Genomic DNA, 8408 nt, shown 5'->3' on the forward strand with positions numbered 1-8408 from the left:
CCCACATCCCCCGAAGAGCTCAGAGACCTGAAAATCTGATTACAGACCCCCCACAAAGCTTCACAACCAGGGATAAAGAAAGACCCACCAATCTCCCAAGAGAACTTTGAAACTGGGATAAGGATGGATGGACAGTTCAGAGACCTCCCCCCTACCCTCTTAGACCACTAGACCACTTAGACCTCATACTGCGAACACAAGAGAGCCCTGAAATCACATACACTGGAACACAGGCCCTAAACCAGTTCAGATATCTCGCACCCTTGATACATATTCCTGTTCAGAGATGTCCTGTCACGTTCTGGATGCAGATTTCCCCAAAATAACTCAGAGCCTTCATACACGGAGATGGATCCCCAAACAGCTCAGAGGCCTTCCACTCTGGCTCCCAGAAAAGCTCAGAGACCAGAAAATCTGGATACAAATCCTCTACATACCTCAGAGACTTCACATCCTGTAATACAGACCCCCAATGACTCTGAGATCACATATCCTGGACACAGACACCAAATGACTTAGAAACCTATCCTAGGTTCACGTCCCCAAACAGCTCAGAATCTTCACACTCTCAACAGACCTCCAGATGATTCAGAAATATCATGCATACCCTGAAACTCAGACCCCTAAACCATTTCTGGAACTCCCACTTTGTACTTCTATCCAGAAAGATTTCAGACATCGGCCGCTCAAAGGATACAGATCACCAGAGAGCATAGAAACCTCGCGTTCTGTTCAAAGTCCGCCACAAACAGAGGAGAGACCTAGTAACCGGGACACAGACCTGCAACAGTGTAGGGATGTCACATTGTGGACACAGGCTCTCAAACAACCCAGAGAATTTCTAACCCAGGAGACAGACAGAAAAGGAGCTCAGAGACAGCACACCCTGGCGACGTATGCCCACACAGCTCGACACCTCCCATTATGGGACAGAAGCCCTCAAAGAGTTCATTAACCTCACAGTCTGGAAAACAGACCCACAAACAGGCCAGAGACCTCACCTATCAGACATGCAATGCCAAAATGCTCAGCGTTAACAAACATTACACTCTAGGACACGAATGCACCCCCACACCCAGCTCAGAGACATAACAGCCTGGACAAAGACCCCCCCACCCAGTACCCATTAGTAACAGAACCCCAAACCACTCAAGAGACCTCAAACCCTGGAAACAGACCCCTGGTAAGTCAGAGACCTCATACCCTGGGACTGAGACTCTCTCAACAGGAGCTACCTCACCCTTGGAAACAGGGATCTCAACACCCAGGGATGTTGATCTCACACTCTGGGACACAGAGGTTAAGCACCTCAGAGGCCTGAGAAAGTATAAAAACATCAGTAGAAAGACCTCAGACTTGACACAGACCCTGAAACTGCTCCAAAAAGGCATACCTGGGGACAAATCCACATCATAGAGAACTCATTCCCTGGGACATGGGCTCAAGACAGGAGTGGGGGTGGGGGACACCCTGAGCTGAGTCACTCAAACACATCCCAGTTCTCCTATGAGGGTCACAGAGCCCAAACAGCTCAGCCACCTCATACCTGAAAGGAGGGACTTGTAAGTAGCTCAGAGACACCGTACCCTGCACAGACCATCACAGAGTTTAGAGATTTCACACACCGAATAAAGACCTCCAAACAGTGCAGAAAACTCACTAACTGGCACCCCTCTGCCCCGAGTTGAAAGCTCAGAGACTGAGGGGCGCCTGGGTGGCTTAGTCGGTTAAGCGTCCGACTTTCGCTTGGGTCATGATCTCACGGTTCGTGGGTTCGAGCCCCGCGTCGGGCTCTGTGCTGACTGCCAGTTCAGAGCCTGGAGCCTGTTTCAGTCTGTGACTCCCTCTCTCTCTGACCCTCCCCTGCTCACGCTGTCTCTCTCTCTCTCTCCTAAAAAGAAATAAAACATAAAAAAAAAAAAAGAAAGCTCAGAGACTGTGACCCTGGGATAAATCCTTAATGAGTCAGATGTACCACACTCGGGGACTGAGACAACCCAAAAGGAGGAGATTTCACACCTGAAAATATCCCCCAAACACATGAAGAAACTGTCAAGCAGAAAGAGCTCAGGGACCACATAACTCTAGAACACAGGGGCAGACAGCTCAGAGATCATACAGTGTAGACATAGTCACCCAAAAGGCTCAGTGAACTCACCCTTGGAATGTAGACCAGAAAAAGCTCAGAACCCTCAGATCTAGGATTCAGAAATCCTTCTGAGACTTAGGGTATATACCCCAAAATACGATTCAGAGAATATGCTAGATGCAGAGCATCAAAGCATTCAGAGACCTCGAATCGTGGGACACATACACCTAGACAGATCAAGGACCTCACACCCTGGATGTACACACAGGACAGCTCAGAGGATTTAAATTCTAGGAAATACGCGCCCCAAAAGAACAGACCTCACATCCTGTGACATACTCACAGAAAGATCAAAATCACACAAACGGAGATAGACACCCATGACTATGTCAGGGCCATGTCCAGGGACCCACAAACGGGTCACAGACCTCAATCCCTGCAACATACACACATAAAAATATCAGATACCTCACATGCCAGGACACATACCTACAAACAGTTCAGAGCACTCATATCCTGCGGAAAAAACCAAAGAATCGATCAGGGCCCTCATATATTGGGACTTACACCCACATAGAGATCAGAGACTCAAATCCTGGGACATAAACCCAAAACACCTCAGAGACCTTACATGCTGAGACAAAGAAAAGTCAAAACCTGACGACCTGAGACACAGAGCCCCAAGCAGATCAGACACCACATGCTGTTGACACACATACCAAGAATGTCTCACATCCTGAGACATACAACCATTAAGGGCTCAGACAACTCTTTTTTTAAGGTTTATTTTATTTTTGAGAGAGAGAGAGAGAGACAAAGCATGAGCAGGGGAGGGGAGAGAGAGGGAGACACAGAATCGGAAGCAGGCTCCAGGTTCCGAGCTGTCAGTCAGCACAGAGCCCGACGTGGGGCTCGAACTCACGAACCATGAGATTATGACCTGAGCCGAAGTCGGACGCTTAACCGACTGAGCCCCCTAGGCGCCCTGGGATCTGACAACCCTTATCTTGATGTACACCCACAAACAAATCTGACATCTACGACACGGACCCTCAGGGACTTCACACCCTCGGACAGATACCCACAGACAGGTGATAACCCTTGCAAGTTGGAAATACACACAGAACTAGATGAAAGACTGCTCATCCTGTGACATAAATCCAAAAAGTGGCCAGAGAACTCATGTCTTAGGACATATACTCACAGTCATAACAGACTTCAGATCCTAAGACACGCCCGCAAAACATTGGAGAGCACACACCATGGGATGTACACCCACAAAGAGACCAGATACTAGCCGCTGGGGCATGCGTGGAAAAAGAGCAGAGAGATGTACATTCTAGGGAATACACTAAGATACCCTCGGAAATGGATCTACAAGAAGGCTGGAGACCTCAAGTGTTTGACAATATACCTAAACAGATCAGAGACCTCACCTCCCAGGATCCAGAGTGACAAAATGTTCACAGACCTCATATGGTGAGAGGCACAAAAACAGATCAGAAACCTCACATCCTAGGACACACACCCTCAAGTAGTTTACAGACATAAAGTCCTGCAAAATGTACTCGCAGACCATTTACACAGCATGCATCCTGCAACACACACAACAACCAAATCTGAGAGCTCATATCTGGGACTATGTACCCACCAAGAAAATACACGTAACAGATCCTGAGACACACACTCAGAAAAGCATCAGTGGGGGCGCGCCTGGGTGGCTCAGTCAGCTAAGCATCTGACTCCGGCTCAGGTTATGATCTGGCAGTTCGTGGATTCGAGCCCCACGTCGGGCTCTGTGCTGACGGCTCGGAGCCTGGAGCCTGCTTCAGATTCTGTGTCTCCCTCTCTCTCTCTCTACCCCTCCCCCACTTATGCTCGGTCTCTCTCACTCTCTCAAAAATAAATAAATAAACACTAAAAAAAGAAAAAAGAAAGATGTCTGTGACCTGAAATCCTGGGAAGACAGTGACAAGCAGATCAGAGACCTCCCACCAACAAAATACACACCCAATGTGGAGAGAGACACGCATTCTGAAACACACACCCACGAACAGCTCAGAAAAATCACATACTGGGAAATCTACTCACAAACGCCTTGGAGACTTCACACCCCCTGGACACACCCCAACAGAGCAGATACCTCAAAACCTACCAATCACACCTGGAAGTAGATCAGTCCTCACACATCAGGGAACACACCCAAAAACAGATCAAAGGGTTCATGTCCTGGGATAGCCACGGATGAAAGATTCTAGAGAGACTTCATGGCCTGACTACGCACCCACACATGGGTCAGAGGCCTCCAATCCAGCAACATACATGGACATACAACTCAGAGAGCCCACGTGCTGGAGTATACAAAACAAAAAGGCAGACCAGAGACCTCAAATCCATGATCAAGTCAGACACTCCACATGCTAAAAAATACACCCAGAAAATCACCCAGATGGTAGACCTACAAAGAGATCAGAGAGTTTGCTGTTTAAGCTTCAAATTTCTTTCTCTCTCCCTCTGTAAGAGGTCCTGCCCTATCATTGCTTTCTGCGACTCTACTTCCATCGTCACATGGCCCCCTGTCTCAGTGTACATTGTCACTTAATTTTCTGTGATGCTACAGGTCCTACCTCCCTTATGTAAAGACCCTTGTGATTAGACATTTTTTAAAAAATTTATTTCTGAGAGACAGAGAAAGACAGCGTGAGCAGGGGAGGGTCAGAGAGAGAGGGAGACACAGAATCCGAAGCAGGCTCCAGGCTCTGAGCTAGCTGTCAGCACAGAGCCCGACGCGGGGCTCGAACCCACAAACTGCGAGATAATGGCCTGAGCCAGAGTCGGACGCTTAACCGACTAAGCCACCCAGGCGCCCCAGGACCCTTGTGATTAAAATCAGTCCTCCTGGGTAATAACTGCTCCATCTTACGGTGATTAATTTTTTTATAATTTTTTAACATTTATTTATTTTGAGAGACAGAGAGAGACAGAGCATGAGTAGGGAAGGGGCAGAGAGAAAGGGAGACACAGGATCTGAAACAGGCTCCAGGCTCTGAGCTAGCTGTCAGCACAAAGCCCAACACAGGGCTCGAACCCACAGACTGTGAGATCATGACCTGGGCCGAAGTCAGACGCTTAACCGACTGAGCCACCCAGGTGCCCCTCATGGTGCTTACTTAATCCATCCCTGTGAAGTCCCTTTCTCCAGGTAAGACAACAGGTTATTTATAAGTTCCAGGCATGGGGCGGGCACGTATTTGAGCCATCATTTAACCAAACAGAAAGTACATTCACAAACAAAGAGAAACCTCACAGCCTGGGACATAGTGTACTTGAAGACTTCACACCCGGAGTTACATACCTCCAAAAAGATGAGAGACCTTCCACCCTGGGACATGCGTGCAGAAGATGAGAGCAACACATTCTGAGACATTCACTAGATAATGCTTAGAGCCCTCACACTCTGGGAATTAAACCTACAAAGATATAAGAGAACTCACTTTCTGGGACATACACACCCAGAGAGAACAGGAGCCTGATATTCTGGGATATACACCAACACAAAAATCAGGGACCCCACATTCCAGGACCCCCAAACACACCAGATCTCTAACTCTGAGACAAATACACAAAAAGAGCAGAAAAGCAGCCCTCACTCTCTGACACTCAGACACACACACACATACACACACACACACACACACATCAGGGACCTCACAAACTGGGACATAGGAACAGAAACAGATCAGACCTCATGCCCTTTACTAACATACCCAAGGAGATGATACACTTACATATGTGGCATACACGCACGATCAGATCAAAGACCTGATCCGAGAAATACAACTAAAACCACACCAGACACCTTCAGTACTGCAGTATGAACCAACAAACAGCCTGCGGACCTCACATGCTGGTAACTACACCCAGATAAATTTGGACACCTGAAATTTTGGGGTGTACCATCTCAAGGAGATCAGGGAGCTCAGATCCTGGGATTCATGCCCACAAATAGAGATCTTCCCATAAAGAGGGGAAAGTCCTGCCATGCAGAGCAAAACACCCGGAAACATCATTTCAGGGAGCTGGCGGTGGGGGACATGTACCCAGCAACAGATCAGAGGCCTCACATCTGAAACATACACCCAGGATCCCAGGATAACCTCAGAAATCTCACACTCCGGATATGCAGACCTTAACAGATAAGAATTTTACTCCTCGGTATATATACCGACAAACAAATCAGAAATGCTTGCAAATATCCCCTGAAGACATCAGACATCTGATGACCTGGAACATACCCCACAAACAGCTCAGAGACCGAACACTCTGGGATGTACATTCGCAAAACATCACAGATCTCACATCCTAGGAATGCATTGAGAAACAGACCAAAGAATTCACCTGGAAAAAAAAAAAAAAACAGCTAAAACATTAAACAAGTCAGAGACCTCATACCCTTGTTCATTCGCCAGTGACAAGATCAGCCACTTCACACTATCAGACGAATACCCACAAAAAGATGAGGGAATTTCTATCAGGGGCTACACACTCTGCTTCATTCCTGCTTCAGTCACCAGTACACATACCAGAGGGCCCCCCACCGCGAGACAGACAAACAGATCAGGAAGTCGCACATGCTAGGACACAAACCCAGAAACAGAGCGGGCATTTTGAGCGAAAGGAACTATTCTCACCAAGAGGTCAGAGTCCTCACACTGTGAACACACACACCTCAACAGTTGAGAGACTTCACGTCCTGGGAACTGTATGCAAAATCAGATTCTCCTCTCCAAGGACATACACCCCCAAACAGCTGGCCTGTAAGTTCTGGGACACACACCAGGACAGAGCTCAGAGACCTCACACCCTGGTTCATACACACACACGGATCAGAGACCTCCTGCCATCAGACACGCACTCACAAACAGAGGTGTTCACATCCTGGGATGTGCACGGACAGCCAGATAGAGACCTCATAACCTGGGGCACTGTAGTTGTTTCTCTCTCCCCCCTGTTTTGTTTTGGTTTTGGCTTTTAAGAAAAGAAGGCCATGGGGCACCTGGATGGCTTAGTTGGTGGAGCATGCAACTCTTGATCTTGAGGTCATATATTTGAACCCCACATTGGGCTGGAGCCTACTAAACGAAAAGAAAAGACCACATTTATCCATTTTTTTTGGTAAGTTAGTTAGTTTATTTGTTTGTTTGTTTATTTATTTATTTATTTTGAGAGAGAGAGAGAGACAAAGAGAGAGCGAGCAAGCCAGGGAGGGGCAGAGAGAAAGGGAAAGAGAAATCCCAAGCAGGCTCCACGCTTTCAGCTTGAACCCACCAACTGCAAGATCATGACCTGAGCTGAAACCAAGAGTTGGACGGTCAACCGACTGAAGTATCCAGGCGCCCCTCATCATGTCACTTTTCCTTCTTTTTCTTTTAATTTTTTTAATGTTTATTTATTTTTGAGAGAGAGAGTGTGTGTGTGTGAGCAGGGAGGGGCAGAGAGAGAGGCACAGAATCTGAAGCAGGCTCCAGGCTCTGAGCTGTCAGCACAGAGCCCGACGTGGGGCTCGAATCCCCAAGCAGCGAGATCATGACCTGAGCTGAAGTCGGACGCTTAACCGACTGAGCCACCCAGGCGCCCCTCATGTCACTTTTTTGACTCTGCTTCTCTTCCTGCATTGTGTTCTCAGACTCTTGCCTTCACGTGTCCTTCATTTAAGGACACATATGGTTACATTGGGCCTACCCAGATAATCTAGGATAATTACCCATCTGAGGCTGCTTAACTTAATCATATCGGCAAAGTCCCCTTTTCCATGTAGATGAATGTAATTAGAAGTTCCAAGGATTAGGAAGTGGACATCTTCAGCTCACAGACCTCACATCTGGAGTCATACACCTCCACGTAAGGGAGACATTTTCCTCCCTCTAACATACATCCAAAAAGAACAGACACACACATTTGGGGACGGATACCAAATAAATGCTCAGAGCCCTTAAGCACTTGGAATGAAACTCACAAACATAAGAGAACCCGCCACCCAGGTCATACACACACAAACTGCAAAGAGAAACAGATTCTTAGACATAAACCCACAATCGGGTCATACCTCACAAATATGGACAAGTACCAGCAAACTGAATAGGCCTCACACCCTTGATAGGCCCACTCAGAGACCAGACACTCACATACTGTGATATACACTCACAAAGAGATCAGAAGGCTTCACGTGAGAAATACTACTAAAAAGAGATCACAGCCCCCAAATCTTGCCACCTGAAACTACAAACAGGTTAGAGGCCTTACATGCAGGGCATAAAGT

Source organism: Crocuta crocuta, unplaced genomic scaffold (assembly GCF_008692635.1).
Source record: "Crocuta crocuta isolate KB4526 unplaced genomic scaffold, BGI_CrCroc_1.0 scaffold943, whole genome shotgun sequence".
In the NCBI taxonomy this organism is placed as follows: domain Eukaryota; kingdom Metazoa; phylum Chordata; class Mammalia; order Carnivora; family Hyaenidae; genus Crocuta; species Crocuta crocuta.